We start from the raw sequence: 22,203 nt of genomic DNA on the forward strand, positions 1-22,203 counted from the left end.
TAATTAAGCAAAACTAAAAGTAAAGCAACCAACCCAAAACAACAAAACTGAGCAAATAACAGCAATAATAATAATAATAATAATAATAATAATAATAATAATAATAATAATAGTAATAAGTTATTTTCCAGACAAATACAGTATAATGTTCTGAAGTCTATTATGATCTCAAAGGAGACTGACTTTAAGCCACGCTACTTTACGGTCGACCACCTGAACCAGCCGTCGTGGTAGAGTCACTGAAGATGAAGAGGCAATCTTCGAAACATGTCTGAATTTTATCAATTTTAATAATTTATTTTATTTTTAAAAGTGTTCATACAACTGCGTTATAGGCTGTATATTGTATGTTTCTCAAACTCAGAGGTTACTGCATTATATATAGGCCTACCATTTTATTGTTGCAGTTAATTGAATCTTTTATTCCTATTACTGTGTATTTTATAACAAGTTCTGGCTCATCGCCATTGTAACAGACGACTTTCCGTACCAGTGATATGAGTTCAAAACTAAGCTAATCTAGGCCTAAGTGGAATTGAAATTCTGGTGAACATAGACAGCAATGGCGCAAGTGTTCTTGTAGTATCTACATGTATTTCTCATGTCATAGGCCTAATTCCATTATTTCTTCATTCACACTCATCCATAAAATTAAATAGTACGACGAAACTGTATTCTCCTTGGTCCTCATGATCGAAAACTGACGCTAAAATACTTACGGTATTCTATGAGAGTTGATTGATTATTTTTAGTCTACATATTTGGAACACGCTGAGAATAAGCATCAACGACAATCTCCCACTCTCTGCCCGCCATTCGACTCTGATACTGATGCAAAAGAAAGCGTGCGGCACTCACTTGGCCTTTAGCGTGTTGTTCGACTCTGATAGAGTGAGACAGCGTGGTTTAAATACTTCCATTTACCAGCCTATCAGAGTCGAATGGCGGGTTAAGGATCGAGTGAATGTTGTTGATGCTTGCTCTCAAAATGTTAGAAATAGACTGTAATTGACTGACAGATTTATTTGGGAACGATTAAGGTATATATACACCTTTACACACAAAAAATTTTGTTTTATATAATTTTGCTCTGTAGAATTTTTATACAATTGAGAATGGTACCAGAAAGAGAATGAAGTGAACAGATCCCTTGAAATTATATCTAAGTTGTTTTTAAAATTTATTTTGTTTATAATTTTCACATGCAACTTGAAACATGATAGCTCATGCATTTTTTTAAGATAGAGCCACAGTTTTTTCACTGTTTTATTGCTAAAACTATTCTTTAGTGCCTAACATGGAGCTATTTTTTATTTTTATTTACATTAATTAAATATTACCATATATGTAACTTACAATAATATTTTATGTTGCATAAATCATGTAAAAATCCATAGATAATTATTAATTACATTAATGTTATTTTACTCATTGTAAGGCACTGGGGGACATTTCAAGCTTCAAAATGACACCAATATCTTCTTGGTATCACCATATTTGACTGAGTTATTATGTTTGAAAGAATTAAATATTCTAAAATTACTATTTACAGGAAATGAGCCACAAACTTTCAGAGCCTAGAAGACTCCATCATCATATGTCACCCCTTAAGCAGCTTCATGTCGGTCCAGTTTCAGCTTCTTTCTGCCTCTCAAATACCTCCGCCTTGTTTTAACTTCAGGTGTTGAATTTTTTTTTTTTGGCATTTTTGTCCTTATTTCCATTGATGCAACAAATCCTGCGATGGTGTTTGTCCCAAGGTTTATGCCCATCTTCCTCAGAATTGTAATTTCTACTTTTGGACTCTTATTAAAATGACGTACATCATTGACACACAAATTTACAGTTTTATGACTAATAGTAAAAGATTATAAATTACTTCATTATGTAAAAAACGTTTTTTTCAATCTAATGATCATGCCCAGGTATCTATGCATCTATTTCGGGACTAGAAAGAAGTTTATTTTACAAGCAATGCTGGACGAGGGGATTGACTGCTACGAAGATCACTCCAAAAGTAATGCACTCCAAAAGTGACCGTGGCTGATGACGCAGCATTTTGGAAAATGGGACTTATCTGAAAAACCATAAGGCATAAATGAAGAATTCTTATATGAAATTAAAGAGGAGAAAATTCTCTATTAAAATAGTTATATTTTGAAAATTCTAATTTTTCAACATTTTTTGCGTTTTGTGGGTGTACATATACCTTAAGATGCAGTCCACGTTGGCCGTGCAAACTTGTCTGATGCGCGTGTTCCCGGCTGGGAGCCGAGATTAACGCTATGTATAAACATATTGTGTGCTAAACGCCTTTTTTTGGACACCATAATACCAAAAACGTTTATTTCCGTCAGCATCTCGCAACTAAATTTCGTACCATCCAAATACTCTACGTTTTCTCCGCATAATCAGCAAACAAAAGCGAAATTACGTGCAAGGTTTTTGTCGTCGATCCTTGCTGTGTATAAGCTATGCAAATCGCAAAAGCCGGCTTTGTTGAGCATGGTAAGTTACTTCATTACTGTCTCCACGAGCATATGATGGACTCTAAGCGACATCGATCATTAATGCTGTCATTTGTGTTGCAAAGTGCATTGTTAAACAACAGCGAATACACTTTTTAGTGCATCTCTCCCACAGCCCTCCCCGAACGAATGCATTACAGCTCTCCATCTCACTCTCTCCGCAGAAATTGAATATTCTCCAAATGTAGCTAGCAGTGGCAGCGATATAATAAAACATTTATGACAACCAGTAGCAAACCATCCGATCGTTTCTAACCCGAGGTTTCGCAAATGTTCAGTTTTTACACCGCCCTAACTGTTTAAGACAAGAATGTCGTATGTCTCAGTTGCATTTTTCTTTACAATTCGCTCCAAAGTTCAGAATTTTCAACCGTACATTTGTTTTAACCAGCTCTTGCATGGCCTGCTATATAGTTTCCTAAATAATGAATAATACATTACTTTCCACTGCTAAATTTGAAAACATTAGAAACTGTCAGTACAGACAGAGGCACAGAGACAGACAGAAAATTACTCTCATCTTCCCAGTGAAAAATAAAAGTAACTTTCTACAACACAAATAAAACTGTTTCACTTCTTATTCCAACAATCGACAGGGCGGATGGAAGTCCTTTTGCACAATGCACAATCAATTATAAATAGGCCTATAATACTGTGAAGAGGAAGGTATAAGATGAAAAAAAATCATGTGAAGTATAAAATACTGTAGTATATTATGAAACAAGTTTATAATGTTATACTTTATGGCATGAGTCATGTTTAGGGAACGAGTGAGCGAGTTTCCTAATTTTGACGAATGCATTAACTGTATGTAATATTATAAACGTGTTTCGTACGTTATTTTTTGTACGACAGATATATAAAATAATTAATAAAGAAATAACATCGAATTTGTAATGATGGATAGTTTGATATCGTGGTTTATGAAGAAAGAGGTTGCTATGACAAAAATTATGTAGCAATACCAACGGGAGGGCCTCTATGGCCCACAGGTTCAGTTTTTCATTATTAACACATTAAGTATTTCGAAACAAATTTAAAACATATATATATATATATATACATTATCCTATTATTTTAAATTATTTTCACTTACATTTCCGCATTGTCTTATATGCTATTCTGGTGTATAATTTTAGAATTTTCTTTTTTATAAACAATAAACGATTTTCTGAAATTTTGAGCGTCCTTTACATTTACTTTTTGTCATAAACTGCAAAATTTGAGAGAGTATGTCACGTTAATAATAATAATAATAATAATAATAATAATAATAATAATAATAATAATAATAATTGGTGACTTGCTTGCAGACTCTCCATCAGTCCTAAACAGATGGAAAAACTATTTTGCGCAACTACTAAATGTACATAGGCCAAATAGAAATGATCGGGACGAAATTGAAATACAAACTGCTGAGCCATTCATACCCGAACCCACGCTTTCGGAAGTCGAAATTGCGATAGAAAATCTAAAAAATTATAAGTCTCCAGGTATCGACCAAATTCCAGCAGAATTAATACAAGAGAGTGGAAGCGCATTATCTAACGAAATTTATAAGCTTGTACTTGCTATTTGGGAAAAGGAAATTGTACCAGAACAATGGAAGGAGTTCATTATCGTACCTATCTTTAAGAAGGGGGACAAGACTAACTGTAGTAACTTTCGAGGAATATCACTTTTGTTGACGTCGTACAAAATTTTGTCCAATATTCTTTTGAGAAGATTAACTCCATATGTAGATGAAATTATTGGGTATCATCAATGTGGTTTTTAGGCATAATAGATCAAATATTGACCAGATATTTTGTATTCGACAGATAATGGAGAAAAAATGGGATTATAAGGGTACAGTACATCAATTATTCATAGATTTCAAAAAGGCATATGACTCGGTTAAGAGAGAAGTATTATATGATATTCTTATTGAATTTGTTATCCCCAAGAAACTAGTTCGATTAATTAAAATGTGTCTCAGTGAAACGTACAGCAGAGTTTGTATAGGTCAGTTTTTGTCAGATGCGTTTCCAATTCACTGTGGGCTAAAGCAAGGAGATGCACTATCACCTTTACTTTTTAACTTTGCTCTAGAGTATGCCATTAGGAAAGTCCAGGATAACAGAGAGGGTTTGGAATTCAACGGGTTACATCAGCTGCTTGTCTATGCGGATGACGTGAATATGTTAGGAGAAAATCCACAAACGATTAGGGAAAACACGGAAATTTTACTTGAAGCAAGTAAAGCGATCGGTTTGGAAGTAAATCCCGAAAAGACAAAGTATATGATTATGTCTCGTGACCAGAATATTGTACGAAATGGAAATATAAAAATTGGAGATTTAGCCTTCGAAGGGGTGGAAAAATTCAAATATCTTGGAGCAACAGTAACAAATATAAATGACACTCGGGAGGAAATTAAACGCAGAATAAATATGGGAAATGAGTGTTATTATTCTGTTGAGAAGCTTTTATCATCTAGTCTGCTGTCAAAAAATCTGAAAGTTAGAATTTATAAAACAGTTATATTACCGGTTGTTCTGTATGGTTGTGAAACTTGGACTCTCACTCTGAGAGAGGAACATAGGTTAAGGGTGTTTGAGAATAAGGTGCTTAGGAAAATATTTGGGGCTAAGCGGGATGAAGTTACAGGAGAATGGAGAAAGTTACACAACGCAGAACTGCAACCATTGTATTCTTCACCTGACATAATTAGGAACATTAAATCCAGACGTTTGAGATGGCAGGGCATGTAGCACGTATGGGCGAATCCAGAAATGCATATAGAGTGTTAGTTGGGAGACCGAAGGGAAAAAGACCTTTGGGGAGGCCGAGACGTAGATGGGAGGATAATATTAAAATGGATTTGAGGGAGGTGGGATATGATGATAGAGACAGGATTAATCTTGCACAGGATAGGGACCGATGGCGGGCTTATGTGAGGGCGGCAATGAACCTTCGGGTTCCTTAAAAGCCATTTGTAAGTAATAATAATAATAATAATAATAATAATAATAATAATAATAATAATGAGATAATTTAAGTATTTATTCTGTGATATAGGCTATATATGTATATATATATATATATATATATATATATATATATATATATATATATTAAACATTGAAAAACTTATAACGAGAATTGTTTGAAAAATATTTCCTTAGTCTATTCTTAAATTAGTTTGATGTCTGACATTACTCGGTAGGGAATTCCGAAGTCTAGGAACAATCACAGTGAAAGAGTAGTAGGTTATTTTACGACGCTTTATCAACAGTTTAGGTTATTTAGGGTCTGAATGAGATGAAGGTGATAATGCCGGTGAAATGAATCCGAGATCCAGCACCGAAAGTTACCTAGCATTTGCTCATATTGGGTTGCTGGAAAACTCCGAAAAAAACCTCAACCAGGTAACTTGCCCCGACCGGGAATCGAACCCGGGACACCTGGTTTCACGGCCAGACGCGCTAACCGTTACTCCACAGATGTGGACACAGTGAAAGAATATCTATATGAGGATGTTCAGTGGAAGGGAATGGATAATATTGAGGAGTGTTGTGAGTGTTATTAAGTCTGTACTGATAATTTTGTCGTGAGCATAATCATCACCATCATTGTGGTTATAACCTATACATAATAACGTATTATCTTAGTTTAAATAGATTTCATTAATTGTTTATTGAGTTATTTTACGACGCTGAATCAACATCTAGGTTATTTAACGTCTGAATGAAATGAAGATGATAATGCCGGTGAAATGAGTCCGGGGTCCAGCACCGAAAGTTACCCAGCATTTGCTCATATTGGGTTGAGGGAAAACCCCGAAAAAAACCTCAACCAGGTAACTTGCCCCGACCTGGATTCGAACCCAGGCCATCTGGTTTCGCGGCCAGACGCGCTGACCGTTACTCCACAAGTGTGGACAGATTTCATTAATCAATCGCATGCAAGAGCCCTCATAAAAACACTACAGAATCGTTTACAGCATACCAAAGTCACGTGACTTACGTTTTCAATGTTGATACCACAGTCTAGTATATACAGTCACGAAACTTGAGTTGTGAGGGTGCTAGGAACAATGTATTGTGCCGGTACTATTTCACATTGTATGTAATGAGGCAATATTAGCGATCCTAGTGGTTAGCAACTATCTATGGATGCATATTTACTACGTATTGAGCTTCGTGACTGTATATACTAGACTGTGTTGATACATTGCGCACTAGACCAAGAACTCTCTATCTATACTTACTCTATAGATATACCCTTCCCTCCATCGAATTGTCTTGTAAGATGGTATAAGGAAAGGAGGTAAAAGAGACAAAGTAAGAAACGAAGCTATGAAACATGGAACTATTTTACAGTTAAGTCAGTCTTGCATTAAGTTTATACTACCTCTCTACGCTGCAAAATGCTAACACTGAGATTAAAATCCTCTGGAACTGGAATTGAATCTGCGAAAAATAAATACTAGCTCAGAAAGTGTAACAATGCAAGACATTTTCAGATTAAAAGTTTAACATTGCAAATTTGTGTGTTCAATACATTCTTTCCTTTTGTTTTGCTAACAATGGGGAAAACAATTGGATTGGCAGAGACTGTCTGCCATTATACCGAATACTGTATCATTGTGATCACAGTGCCGCAGAGTTACGTAATGCCTTACGTCACACTTGGTAACACTTCCACTTTAATTAAAATGTCTCGCAGAATGCTTGATCTCTGCGCTATCGACAAAAGTTGGAACAATTCTATGCAAGGTCGTGAGTTAAATTTAATTTAATATAGATGTCTTCTGCAAATTAAGTCAGTCCGTAAATAATGCTGTCTCTTTTTATCAGAATGGGAAAATTATGGAGATTCCGATTCAAACCCTCAAAGGCCAACAACAATGGTAGAATCCGAGGAATAAATTCTAATTTTGTCAAGCTTGTCGGCGTACACCATAGATCGTTTTAAAATGTGTCTCTCTAAACATCGATGTCGTTAGGTTCTTTGTGTATCAGTTTCAGTTTGTACTCCAAGAATGGCCCAGACCAGTAGTTCCCAAAGTGTGGGTCGCGATCACCTTAGGGGTCGTGTAAAGAGCTGAGGAGGGTCGAGATGTGATTTACAAAATAAAACAAAAGACTTCTTATTAAGAGAAATTTATTTTATAAACATAAACAATGTTGAACATAAAAATAAAATAAAGTTTTAGTAGTTATAAAGAAGAAATAATTAATGCGATAAATATGTTTGTTTTTCAGAAACTAGCTTCTCAAATCTGAACTCTATATTTAATATACACACAGTGATATTTTCATGTTAAAGAAAATTTCTCACTTTTGTTAGGCAAATATTATGATAAAAATAATTGAAAATGATTTCCCATTTTAAGCTTCAAAAATAATTTTTAATAAAAGTGGGGCATTTTGGCACTTTTACCTATTGTATAATTTGCAGAGTATCATGATTCACATATCACAAAGAGAAGGGATAAAATAGAAAATGTAATTACATAATAATCTGATATATAAGACCTAATGGTGATTTATGGAAATTTTCTCCAAACGTCGTCCTTGATTACTACAGAATCCAGGTAGGATTAGAACGGCGCGGCGCAGGAAACCGATGTTTCATCTGCTCGTTTAAACTGCTTGTATTAATATGGATAAAAACTGTTCTACATATTCTTATTTTTGGCTCTAATCTTAAATTTTTATATATTACTTACTTACAAATGGCTTTTAAGGAACCCGCAGATTCATTGCCGCCCTCACATAATACAATTTTAAATAGCCTATATATGGGTTTATTACCGTCAAATTTACTTATCAAGACTGTCTTTGTAAGTAACTATGACCGTAATAAACCCATATATAATTAAAATTGTATTAATTATACTTATCGGACCAAACATGCCTTTGAAATTGCCCTCACATAAGCCCGCCATTGGACCCTATCCTGAGCGAGATTAATCCAGTCTCTACCATCTTATCCACCTCCCTCAAATCCATTTCAATATTATCCTCTCATCTACGTCTCGGGCTCCCCAAAGGTCTTTTTCCCCTCCGGTCTCCCAACTAACACTCTATATGCATTTCTGAATTCGCCCATACGTGCTACATGCCCTGCCCATCTCAAACGCCTGGATTTAATATTCCTAAGTATGTCAGGTGAAGAATACAATGCGTGCAGTTCTGCGTTGTGTAACTTTCTCCATTCTCCTGTAACTTCATCCCTCTTAGCCCCAAATATTTTCCTAAGAACCTTATTCTCAAACACCCTTAATCTCTGTTCCTCTCTCCAAATGAGAGTACAAGTTTCACAATCATACAGAACAACCGGTAATATAACTGTTTTATAAATTCTAACTTTCGGATTTTTTGATAGTAGACTAGATGAGAAAAGCTTTTCAACCGAATAATAACAGACATTTCCCATTTTTATTCTGCGTTCAATTTATATTTGTTACTGCTGCTCCAAGACATTTGAATTTTTTCATCTCTTCGAAGGATAAATCTCCAATTTTTATATTTCCATTTCGTACAATATTCTGGTCACGAGAGACAATCATATACTTTGTTTTTTTTTTTTTCCGGGATTTACTTCCAAATCTATCTCTTTACTTGTTTCAAGTAAAATTTCCATGTTTTCCTTAATCGTTTGTGGATTTTCTCCTAACATATTCACGTCATCCGCATAGAAAAGAAGCTGATGTAACCCGTTCAATTCCAAACCCTTTGCGTTACCTGAACTTTTCTAATGGCATATTCTAGAGCGAAGTTAAAAAATAAAGGTGATAGTGCATCTCCTTGCTTTAGCCTGCGGTGAATTGGAAAAGCATCAGATAGAAACTGGCCTATACGGACTCTGCTGTAAGTTTTTCTGAGACACATTTTAATTAATCGAACTAGTTTCTTGGGAATACCAAATTCATTAAGAATATTATACAAAATTTCTCTGTTAACCGAGTCTTATGTCTTTTTGAAATCTATGAATAATTGATGTACTGTACCAATATTTGTCGAATACAAAAAATCTGATCAATAGTCGATCTATTACGCCTAAAACCGCACTGATGATCTCCAATAATTTCATCTACGTACGGAGTTAATCTTCTCATAAGGATTTAATTTAATTTTATATATTACTACTATCACACACATATTAGGGCTATGTGTTCGTCTGTGTCTATAGCCTATACATCACCGGACGGAATTGATGCGAATTAGCTATCAGAAGATCAGGACGTTGATATTCACATAAAGAGAAGGGTTTCTTTAGCACATATCTTATTAACATTAACTTTAGAAATTTGTATGATGTGGGTCATTCAGCGAACGTTTAGAATGTCAGCCTGTTGGTGATAACTCGTCCTGAGAGATAGCATGAATAAATGACCGATTATATTGGACGCTTCTTTGCGGTGAGGACAACAGAGAGCCTGATGTCAAAACCGTCGGTTACATTGAATGGATATAACTAAGTCAAAAGTTAATGTGCAGATATCTCATGATATCATAGTAATCAAATAACGCAACGTAGGTGTAAATGAAATGATTGACGCGGCTTTACTTTTGGTGTTAAAAACTATAACAAGTTCAATTTACAAAAATGATTCAATTGTGGTAGTGTTATTTATAAAAAAAAAACAAATTAATGCAGGCTAATAAATTTAATTACACTGCTATGTGTATATCCCTCGGGAAATTTAATTCGGGAGAGAATCTTTCGGGAGAATGGGTATTTGGGAAAATGTCCGGGAATCAAATATTACACCTAGTTCAGGAATAGTAACAATTTTTGTTCAAAACAAATTCAACTTGTTTCTTTCTGTATTCAAATCCGAGTCTCCGAAGAGACTTTTATACAGGAACATTAGACTATTTTGTTCTTACTAACATTTCTAATATTAATCTGACTATACCTTTGGATTAACGGCTGAGAACCGGAAACAATGTTGTTTATTACCCCCTTCCACGACCGGAGTTTGATGTTACTGGTATAAAACACAAACAAATCACTTTACTAGGTACAGGTGGGAAGAAAATTAGTGCATCCAATTACGTACCTAAACTTGGAAATGTTAGGTTTTAAAGTTTGATAATTTTCGTTAGGTTTTTATTTAATAAAAATACAATACAGTATTAACAATACGTGTTTTTACTCACGAAATGAGCTATCCATGCGGACGTGTTCATTATGCAGTGTATATTATACTGTCTTATAGTATATTATCATACGTTATAGGGAGTGCATTAAAATCTAAAAATAATCAAAATCTGGATATTTAAATAAATTGTTGAAAATGGTGGCTGCTCATTTCTACAGAGGCTTCAGTTCTTTTGTGCATATGCACAAAGCCTTCTGTAGCCTACCTAATTCAAATTTCCGGTTTCGTCCTTCGTACCAGTAACTCAGGTTGTAATAATTCTGTACGTGCTCTATAACAGAGTACCTTACATACTGTAAATTTAGTCTTCACTTCTGCCCGATACGCACAGATAAACTTACTCAGACATCCTATCTACTGTCCGTCCAAGTGATAATTACTTAACGAGGCCCTTTTATGTAAGTTATTTTAAACAGTTATATAATATATTACGTAGACGTCCAATTCCTACAGAAAATATTTTCAAAACAGGTCTATGACAGACAGCCCAGCAGAAGCGGATGAGAAAAATCGTGATGCGACGTAACCAAAAGGACGCACAGTACCTGTACGAAAATATGATTAAATAATGAATGTTCTTTTTTCACTGGAAAACGCGACGATATTCGTGGAACGTACTATACTCAGTCACTCAGTACTGTTTACTGTGACCAGACGACTTTGCATATGCGGCCTTGGTTCTGTGCGGATGACGGGTGGAAGTTCACTAATAGAGGAGGTGGAGTGAAGTACATTAAAAAACTCAGGTACAATAAAAAGTGAAGTAAAAATAAAATGATGTCCCTGTAGATTAGCAAAGTTGATGGATAATACCTTAAAACTGTTCACTAAAATATTATTTAAAATACTATCCTACTCGTATTCACCAGTTCGTCATTATCAAATGTCACATCTCTTTTTCTAGGAAATAAGTTCGTAATGTAAATTATTCGCTTATTCAATATATTTTTGAACTTCTGTGATTATTCAATGCCACAAAACTATGATACTGCGTTTTAGTTGAAGTCTGAGGCATACGAGAGACGAGAAAGGAGAGATACTGGGATTTCTTGACCTTGACATTAGGAGATTATCTGTAGTTTAGAAGAGATGACGGAATATGAATATAAGCGAACAACGTACTTCGCTTTAACTACCAGATTTCGATGTCAACTTTGCATATCCTCTGATATTAATGCTAAAATTAATAACTTATTTCAGTTTATATGGAAATAGCATGCGTAAATAAAACACAAGATTACTTTGATCAGTTCTCGCTTCTGCATTCCAGTGCTAGCGTTCTCTGTGATTTATCATTAAGTGGGAATAAATGTCCGCTTTGAAAGGATGTGGGAGGAGGCAACAATATGCTAAAGCTGAAATGTTTCCCATGCCCAATTACTCGTATGTGACGCTTCCATTACGCAAGATAAACTGTGCACAAGAAACACGAGGACGCGGTGACATGTACGTTGCAAGCTTTGGAATTGAAACAACGCATAGAGATGCAAATTAATTCATCCTTCAGCAGGATTTAGGAACGATCGGTTTGTTAAAAACAATGTTGTAGCCATTAATTATCGAAACTAAACTGAGACAGAGAATAAGAGAGAGATTCAGCTTGTTCCTGATGGTAATATAGAACAGATAAAGTTACCTCTACTGATACTGTAATGGAAATGAAAGTGATCACGACATTGATTGAAAATAGCTCAGGCCAGTGGTTCCCAACCTTTTTTGACTGACGATACACTTTACTGAAGTCCACGATATCGCGACACACTTATTCGATTTTAATAATACTAATAGTAATAGTAATAGTAATAATAATAATAATAATAATAATAATAATAATAATAATAATAATAATAATAATAATTAGTACATTTCTTCTGGAGAAAGAGGTGGTGGAATTCTGTGTAGAATATTTTATAGCGAACGGGGAGATGATTACTGTTCACTGCAAGGAATTTTTTTCGTTTTTAACCTACTTTTCGTCCAACTAAGACTTTCAGGATGCTATGCATAGACATTTCGCTAGCCCGTGCTACGAGCGTGTTAAACTAGCCCCGGCTATCGACTGATTACTTGTACAGGATTAATATCATAATATATCACTAACACTGGTTTATGAATACGAAAAATGTTAGTTCGCTGATCATCCACCGGTAGCCCGCGCTAAGAATGTCTATGAATATGGCCCTCAAGGTCTAAGAGGAATTCAAAGAAAAATTATGTTAAAACATAGTTATTCACACATATTTCGGTTCCATGATGAAAAACACAACAAAAAGGTGCCGGAACACCGTACCTGCGCGTTCCGCCAGACACAAAAGCATTGATGACAACTTCTATGTACATTAGTGTTGTAGATACAGTGAGTAACAAAAATATTCGGACAATTCAATGACATATATTTACATATAAATATATCAAAATAAGCTTTTCTTATTTTTTCCCTAAAAGTATCCCATTTCATTTAAACATTTTCAACACAATTCCAATTAACTTAATTTACTTCTAATTTTTAAAACATGAAGGAAAACATTGGATTTCTAATACTAATAAAAATATTTGGACACTTTTTGAAAACAAAGAATACTATTCCAGCTCGTTATTATTAGTACCTTATAGGACCACCCTTCTGTTTAATAACCTCTTTCAGTCGGCGTGGCATGCTATGTACTAATTTTTTTGTTATGTATATAGGAATTTTCACCCATTCTTCTTGAAGTCTTGCTTTTAGCTCTTCTTTAGAAGAAATAGGCCTCGATCGAACCTTCCTGTCAAGTTCTTCCCATAAATGTTCAATAGGGTTTAAATCCGGCGATTGTGGAGGAGGATGAAGCACTTTAGGGCATTTGTAGAGCAGAAATTCTTGTACAATATAGGAGTTATGCTTGGGATCGTTGTTCTGGTAAAACATAAATTCCTTTTCAATTCAAATTTTTTCTGCACTTCTCACTAAATTATGTTGCAGGAAGTGTAGTCTTCTTTCTTCATGAGATCCTCGATGAACACCAATTCACCAACCCCAGAAGCTGACATGCACCCCCATATCATCATTCATCACATTTCCTCTACCGTGTTTAACAGTAGCTCGCAAATTCTTGGTTTTCATTTCCTCCTTAGACTTTCTCCAGACCATTTGTCTACCATCGCTGCCAAAAACATTGAATTTGCTCTCATCAGAAAAAAGAACCTTTTCCCACCAATCTTCGTCTTTATTTTCATATTCCTTAGCAAACTGAAGTCGTTTACGTCTGTTCCTTTTGCAAACATGAGGCTTTTTCCTGCTATTCTTCCGTTGTAGCCCCGTTTATGCATTGCCCTCTTAATTGTTTGGGCATGCACTTTTTTACCCGTAGCCGATTCAATTTCAGAAGCTAACTTTGGGGCACTTATACAAGGGTTCTTTTTAATCTGTCTGATAATAAGAGATTATTCTCTGTCTGTAAGGAGTTTTAGGCGATCTGTTTGCTTTCTCAGCTCTATCCTGTCCTCGTTTTTATACCTGAGAATTATATCAAACACTGTACTTCTCTTCATCTAAAGTAAATCTGCAATGTTTCGAATGGTTTTCCCTTTTTCGTGATGGAATATCACTAACTGCCTCTGATTAAATGTTTTTTTTTGCTTACCTTTACGCCCCATTTTGTGTTTCGTCTTGCTGAAACGACAGCACAAGTAAGACTAAGTACTCTCGCATATTATTGAAACTCGGTACCTCCACCTACTTTGTAATGTAAGTGATGAACAGGGGTGTGCAGAATAGGACCAACAGGACTGTCCGAATATTTTTGTTACGCAGTAAATTGTATATTTGTTTATTTTTATATAAATATATTAACATAACATTTCATTAGCAAGCTCTTTTTATACCCATGTTATGCAAATTGCTTTATTGACGTAACCGCAAGCGTAATTTCTGCGTTTTTGCAAACATGTTCAGTAACATACACGTAAACATTTGGAATATTAAGTGTCCGAATAATTCTGTTATTCACTGTAGGTCGATGTTAAAACGAAATCGAAAATTATAAAATAACAAGCTGCAACTTAAGTGGCATTAGAAAGAAAACAAAGAAATATGTAAAAAATTCTAAACTATCTATGCTGGATGTCCGATAAAAGATGATCGTTTTTGAAAACTCGCCTATTTAAATTAATGTGAAATGTGCGGTTGGTGGGTTGCACAGAGTTTCTTTATACGTGGCCTTATGGTTGAAAAACTGAAATGAGCATTGTTGCAGGTGTTCAGGTTTCATTGGTAAAGTCTGTCTCAAAATAAAATGTACCATATAAAAAATTTCGTTGCAAATAAAAAGTACGTTGTAAAGAGACTTTGTGGATGGTATAAAATTTATTTTTCAAATCCAAAATTTCGCGACACACCGGTTGGGAACCCCTGGCTTAGGCTATACTCGTACAATAAAGATTGTTCCACGCCGTGCCATCGTGGTGTAAGGCATCCTGCCTAGGACTCGCTTGACGGAATGCTTAATGGTTCGAGTCCTAACTGGGAAAGAGATTTTCTCATGAATTTTCGGCCAGTGTATGGGACTCAGCATCGTGATGCACTTGGGGAGCTACTAGGTATCGAAATCCGGCTATGAAAACAAGCTATAACGGCTGGGGGGGGTCATCATGCTAACCACACGATACTTCTATTCTGCTTGGATGATCGTTCACCTCTGCTTCGGCATGTGAACGTGAGGCCAGCAGCCGGCTGGTCGGTCAGAATTCTTAATGAGCTGTAGCACCACGTATTATTATTATTATTATTATTATTATTATTATTATTATAACAATGAAGATTACGACTTAAAGTAAATTTAAGGGAGAAATATAATAGAACTTATACTGTGTATCTTCGAGTGAATTTTGCCGATAACCCTTGCTTTATTAATAAATCGTCATTGTTGCGGGAATGAATTTTTAGTAGGTTATTTTACGACGCTTTGTCAGCATCTTAGGTTAATTAGCGTCTGAATGATATGAAGGTGATAATGCCGTTGAAATGAGTCCGGGGTCCAGCACCGAAAGTTACCCAGCATTTGCTCATACTGGATTGAAGGAAAACCCCGGAAAAAACCTGAACCAGGTAACTTTCCCCGACAGGGAATCGAATCCGGGTCACCTGGTTTTGCGGCCAGACGCGCTAACCGTTACTCCATAGGTGTGGACGCGGGAATGAATGATTAAAATATTTAATGACATGTTTTTCCTGTACGAATAGGTTATTGTCACTGCCATTCACTGCAACTGGATTCAGCTTGTGACATTCATTTGGTTATTTTGCTGATGTACAATCCATTCATTCTATTCCATCAATGCCGTCCCTTTTAATATTTATTTACAGTCAGTACTTCATCCTCTTCTCACTGTCCGTGCCAGTAAGTTGTATACAGTACAAACGCAGAAAGCCATTCCATCACCAGCGGAGTGCCGCCGGATCTCTGAATTGGCATAGATCGCAAACGAGTTCAAATTGTGAAGTTACTGTACTACTCTAGCAAGAACACCACTGAAAACGGGAATACACAAGACAGACGAGTCAACCGCAAGTGCACGGAAGGGGTGAGGATGGAATATGGTGTTTCGTAGTCAGTGTACGAGTAAGGAAGGGGGCGGCATTAATGGAATCCAGTGTACCCATTCACCAATCGAGTATAAGAATCTGTTGGATTTCAACCAATCTGTCATTTGTCACTGTCGATGTCATATTGTCACTTTTGTAATGTCGTTGATGTTTCGCAATTGTTTTGATAAATCAATAACGAACCCTATAAACTAATATCAATAAAATGAGAAATAATCAGCATCAATTTCCTCAGCATGCAATATACTATTCTCGGACCATCGGATCTGTGCCCCTTCAGCACTGTCGTCGTTCTTGAAAAAGTTAACGCTTGTATTCACTCCATTCCACCCGCTTTCCTCCCACCACGTTAAACTGCAGGTCATGAACCTTGCCGAATAGGGATGTTGCCAAACTTCCGTCAAACGGTGTCATAAATAACTGGTCTTGCATGCTACAATATCATTTCTTTCAATTAAATACATCTTGTATTTCTACATTTTTTAAACCTAAATCCCATGTCTCGAATCACTTTCCGTAGAGTTTTTCTCCAACCTTGGAAATTACTGTTTCTCTCGCAACCTTCAGCAATTTCTTCAATGTTGGAACTTCTTTCTGCACGGTACAAAATTCTTGTATCTTTCTTCTTAAAATACATCGGTTCATATCATCTACAAGAATTACAGATTCCCTTGGTCTGTTCTTCCCTGGTGATTCTAGCTTTTCATCTCCTGCAAACTCCCTCTCTCCTGATTTTCTTTATTAGGCGCCCTGACTTGCCTATATAAATTACATAAAAATGTTGTATTATATCGGTATTAGTTAAGTAAGTCATTTAATACGTAATCAATTGAAATAAAATAAGCCTCACCTGTGATCGCAGCTGCTCTTTTCGTTACCTGATGTATAGGAAACAGATATTGACCTGTTTGTTTCTCTTCATCGAAAAATGCTATTACGTACTTGCTTAATAATATTTCTTTCGTCACTCCGTGCTACAGTGCTCATTTTGAATTGACAACACTGGACTGCAAGCGCAAATAAACTGTCCCGCAAGAAGGCCAAAATTGTGAGTAGTGGGGGAGAGAGAGAGATAGAAATGCAGGGAGAGAAATGAATTACAGAGGCTGAGTAGGAATTAGGGTTCAGTTCGCATATCTTACGGGGGCACAGATCCGATGGTCCGACAATATGAATAACTATGGTATAAAATACAGAGCTCTCTATTACTAGATCCTCCCCAAGACAAACAAACGAGTCCTTGAGGTTAATGCAAAAGTCAGGCACGATACTCGTCACTAAGGCTTGGTTACAATATTTTGGTACAATCTGTACCGTTTATCTACACTCGACAGCAATTCCGTTTAAATGTCTTGTCTTACATTTTGAGTATAGAGTAATAAAAATCTCACTCCGAATAACGTATTATCTAAATCATTCCATATCAGTTACATTTTCATTAGTTCAATATAAGACTATCTTAAGACACTATCAGATGATAACTTTGATTTATTAAGTTATATTTTTGACATTATCAGCTCTTTTATTTACTTAATGTTAACGGCACGATTAAAAACTTGCAGTAGGAAAAATTGAGAGATGCATTGCTTTACTATACTGTAAACCTTTACGTAGGACTACATGTGGGTGGTGCGAGAAATGAAAGAAGGAGAATACAAGGATAGAGGAAAGACAAGGAGAACAAGGAGAAGGTAACGAGAATGAGAGGAAGGTAAAGAGAAAAGAGGGAATGCAAGAAGAACAAAGCGAAGACGAGGACAAGGAGATGAAGCGGAACATAAGAAGAATAAGGGGAACACAAAGAGAAAGGGCAGAGAAAGGGAGCACAAATAGAACAAAGGGAATACATGAGAACAGGGAGAACACAAGGAGAACAAGGGGAGCAAAAGGAGTACAAGGTGAACACAAATAGAACGAGGAGACACAAGTAGAACAAAGAAAATATGGGCTATGTGAACGAGGGAAGACACGGAAAAACAAGGAGGACAATGGGATCACAAGGAGAACCAGGGAAACACAAGAAGAAAAAGGAAAGCACAAGGAATACACGATGAACGCAAGTAGAACAAGGGGGGACACAAGTAGAACTAGGAGAATATATGAGAACAGGGGGAAGACAGAGAAAGCAAGTGCAACAAGGGGAACACAAGGAGTACAAGGTGAACGCAAGTAATTTTTGCAGATTCAAGACTTCAGTTCCTCTGTAGATATCTCAATCGAATAGAACCAACCCCAACTTTGGGACAAACAACGAAGAACACCTACCACGGCGAACAGCCGATCCACTACGAACAAATACAAGTAATGTCCTGTTTTTCGAAACGTAGATGATAATGAAAGGTTAACTATGGAGAGTTTTGATGGAGTGAAGGGGAGAAAAAACAATACAACCTCGAGAAAAACATTCACAATCCTGACTTTGTCCACTACAAATGTTTTCTTAGGTTTTCCGTAACTATAAGGTGAATACCAGGTAATACTGCAGCAAATTCTCGGATTTATCTCCTTATAAAACAATTTGATCGACGTTAAATAGCTCGTAATTGATACAGCTTCGTTCAATAATCGATTATGGATTAAAAAATTATAGAACACTCAATATCATCAAAATCAATTCCATCATTTCCCATAACAATTTTGTAGTTATTTCTGTTTTACTTTAAGTATCGCATTGTAGAAAATACTCCATTACTAAACTGAGAGCACCTGAGAAGAGTATATTTTGGAATTCTTGTAACCGTATATTTTGCGAACGGAAAGACCTACGCATCCTCCATATTCCGTGAAACAGAACACTACGAACATAGAGATTGGATGTTTGCCAAATGGAACGGATCTCCTCATATCTCATTACGAACGTGAGAGCTTTTCCACTCACACACATATACACACACACAGAAATACACAAGCGCGCTCACACACACACACACACAACTCTCTCTCTCTCTCTTCTTATTTCTCTGCTCTCAGTACCAGGTCATTGAATCTCAAGTAAGAAACTTACGATTTCCACAATGGAAAATTATACATAATACACAACGTAGGCTACATTACATACATACATACATACATACATACATAGACTACATACACACATACATACATACATACATACATACATACATACATACATAAGACCTATATTACATTACACACATAGCATTCATGCATACATAACATAAAATATGGTTTTAGGGTAAGGTGTACGAGTTTCTTTGATACCGGAAATTCTCTGTGAAACGTTCATAGTTGTGCATTGGTGTCAGATTGGGACACTGAAAGGGCAATACCCACTATTATAGGGGAAGAAGTTTTTATGGGTTGAAGACTGCATTACTTTTAACTTAAATATTAGCTGGTATTCCTTGTCTTTAAAAACACGGTCAATTTATAACGGGTGTATCATTTTAATATTCTTATATATCATTTCACACAATTTCACACATCTTTAATTGTACAGATTTAATTAAGCAATTAAATAAATATTCCAGTAGGTACTCTTAAATTATTGCACTAATTTTCTTTGAAATATCTTCATTCACAGTAGTACGTCAGAGAAAAACCTAGAGCTTCATTGCGAATCACTTTCTACTTTTAGTATACTCAAATGGCCTTACAGGGTCATGCGAAGAATCATGTATATATGAGTCTGTTTCCATTATGTATAAATACTCATAAATACACTCCATTCAATTACATTTGAATGATAACTTTCGTAAATATCGAGATAATATTGAAAGTAATTAGAATACACTATAAGCTATTTTAAATGGATCGTACTTCTAGAAAATGAACTATAAATGAGAGTGTAATTCGAAACATAATAAATGAACTAAGTTACTGAGAAAAGGTAAAACATATTGTAATGGGAAAGTTTATATCATCTTCATGAAAACGATACAATAATATATTTTTATTTTATATATTTGACTTTTTGTTAGTAATTCCTATGTATTCTGCTAGAAGCAGATAGGGAGGAAAAGTATCCAGTAGAAGGAGTTAGAGAAGAAAAATACAAAGAGAAAAGGTGGAGAAAAAAGTACAAGTAAAAGAAGATTGTTGATTGGGTTATGAAATCTTGATTTATGAAAGAAATATGAAATAATTTAAGAGGTATGATGTTGTTAGAGTCTAAAGTAAACAGAGAAGTAAATATAATATTCATATATCCAATCGACCATATTCACACACTTCAGCAGTAACAGATCCAAACTTACAAACCACATTCCATTTCAACAAAGACGAAACATTTTTTTCTGCAGTAGTATGTATAGCACTCTTACGCGCAGAACTCAAAGACAGGCAGATATTTACGTTTTGCATGCAAGTTTTAATTAAAAATCCATGGTCGCATATACCGGCCCTGTGTCTGTCCTCTCGGTCGCGTACAATTGCTGTAACATTGCACCGATATATACTCCACTCTCCTGAAAATAGAGCAGATGAAATTGTTTAACCGTACACTCTTTCATTACTAAGAATAAAATTGCGAAGTAAAGTCAAACTTTTCAATTAGTTACGAAAAGTAGATAAGTAGCAGACGTACGCTCGATTGAACTAACTTCAACAGAAATGCAATACACTAATAGAAATAAGTAGTAGTGAATATTCAGATGACAAATCGAACTGTACCTATCAAAGTGAAAAGAGTTTCACTTTTATTCATTTTAGTAAGCATTAAACTTTTCCAATACCTTTGCACAATGCTATAAATGTTTCGTGATGAATTTAATTTATAAAATAATGCAAAATTTAGCACAATAACTAGGCCACATAGTAAGAAATATACATCAAATAGCGATAAGGATCAGTTAATAACTATGATGATGATGATAACACAGGCAATAAATTAAAGGTACCCCTATATACGCCAGAAGGCACTTGGGGGCATAGAGGTAGAGCCTCATGCTTTCTTCACCTCGGCACTAGAATGAGTTAGTGTTTTTGGCACCACTCTCCGAACACATTTTACCCCCCGAAAAGATCCGAAACACAGTTTGATAGGAGGCTGAGTGGACCAGTGGGCCATTCTGGAAGTTTTGGCAACGAGAAAAATCATGTTTCCACTCGATATTCAACTCAGGACCTTCCAATCCTAGCCAGTTTCTCTATCAACTGAGCTATTGGTCGCCATATAATAATAATAATAATAATAATAATAATAATAATAATAATAATAATAATAATAATAAAAGCAACTGCAACAGTATTACCTTCATAACTGACTATCCATCCACCATATTATGGCATAAATAAGTCTGAATACATTCCCATTACAATTCAGTAGAAAGATATAATTTCTTAGGTACTAGTGAAACACAGACATCTTGAAATCATCTCTATTTCTGTTTCAAATATTTTCTATTCCATAAACGCATCATTCAGGAGCTGTCAAATCGAGTAAAACTTGACTTCTATGGTCTTCACGTTCACCCTACTTGACAACTCCAAAATTTTTCTTAGAGAGGTGACTGAAAGAGTGTTCTTCCATACAATACATGATATTCAAGAGTTGAAGAACAAGATTCGGCATGAAATTGAACACATTTGTCAGGAGGTACGTGTTCCTGCCAGAACAAGTTTCCGAAAGCGATTGCAAGTGGAGAAGGTGAACTGAAAGATGTGGATTTTAAAATATAATTCAAATTGTGTACATAAACAAATAAAAAGTAGGCCTGTAAATGAACTATTAGGTTGTTTAAATACATATTTGATTGACTCCATTGCATTTTTATAATACTTTAAAAATAGTTCGAGAAAAATAGGCCACCTTATATAGATATACTGATATCAATCCCCTCAATATACCTCTGATAGGGTTTCTGGCAGATATGCGCATTTATTATCAGACAGTACATCTCACTTGACGACATGTTTCAGAGGAAGAACAATAATTGTTTGTATACATCATAAGTCTGATTAGTGAAATATGCTAC

General features: G+C 35.5%; 1 protein-coding gene and 1 long non-coding RNA gene across 3 annotated transcripts in view; one reads left to right on the forward strand and one right to left on the reverse strand.

The window, feature by feature from the left end:
• The window catches only part of LOC138694723 (uncharacterized), a 70,132-nt gene extending 67,512 nt beyond the window's left edge, over window positions 1–2,620 (reverse strand). The window contains exon 1 of the long non-coding RNA XR_011331002.1: window positions 720–2,620. This is a non-coding gene — a long non-coding RNA (uncharacterized lncRNA). The remainder of the gene's footprint in view (window positions 1–719) is intronic.
• Window positions 1–22,203, forward strand: part of LOC138694722 (uncharacterized) — a 103,715-nt gene that overhangs the window by 17,788 nt on the left and 63,724 nt on the right. The window lies entirely within an intron of this gene.

This window comes from Periplaneta americana, chromosome 2 (assembly GCF_040183065.1).
Source record: "Periplaneta americana isolate PAMFEO1 chromosome 2, P.americana_PAMFEO1_priV1, whole genome shotgun sequence".
NCBI lineage: Eukaryota > Metazoa > Arthropoda > Insecta > Blattodea > Blattidae > Periplaneta > Periplaneta americana.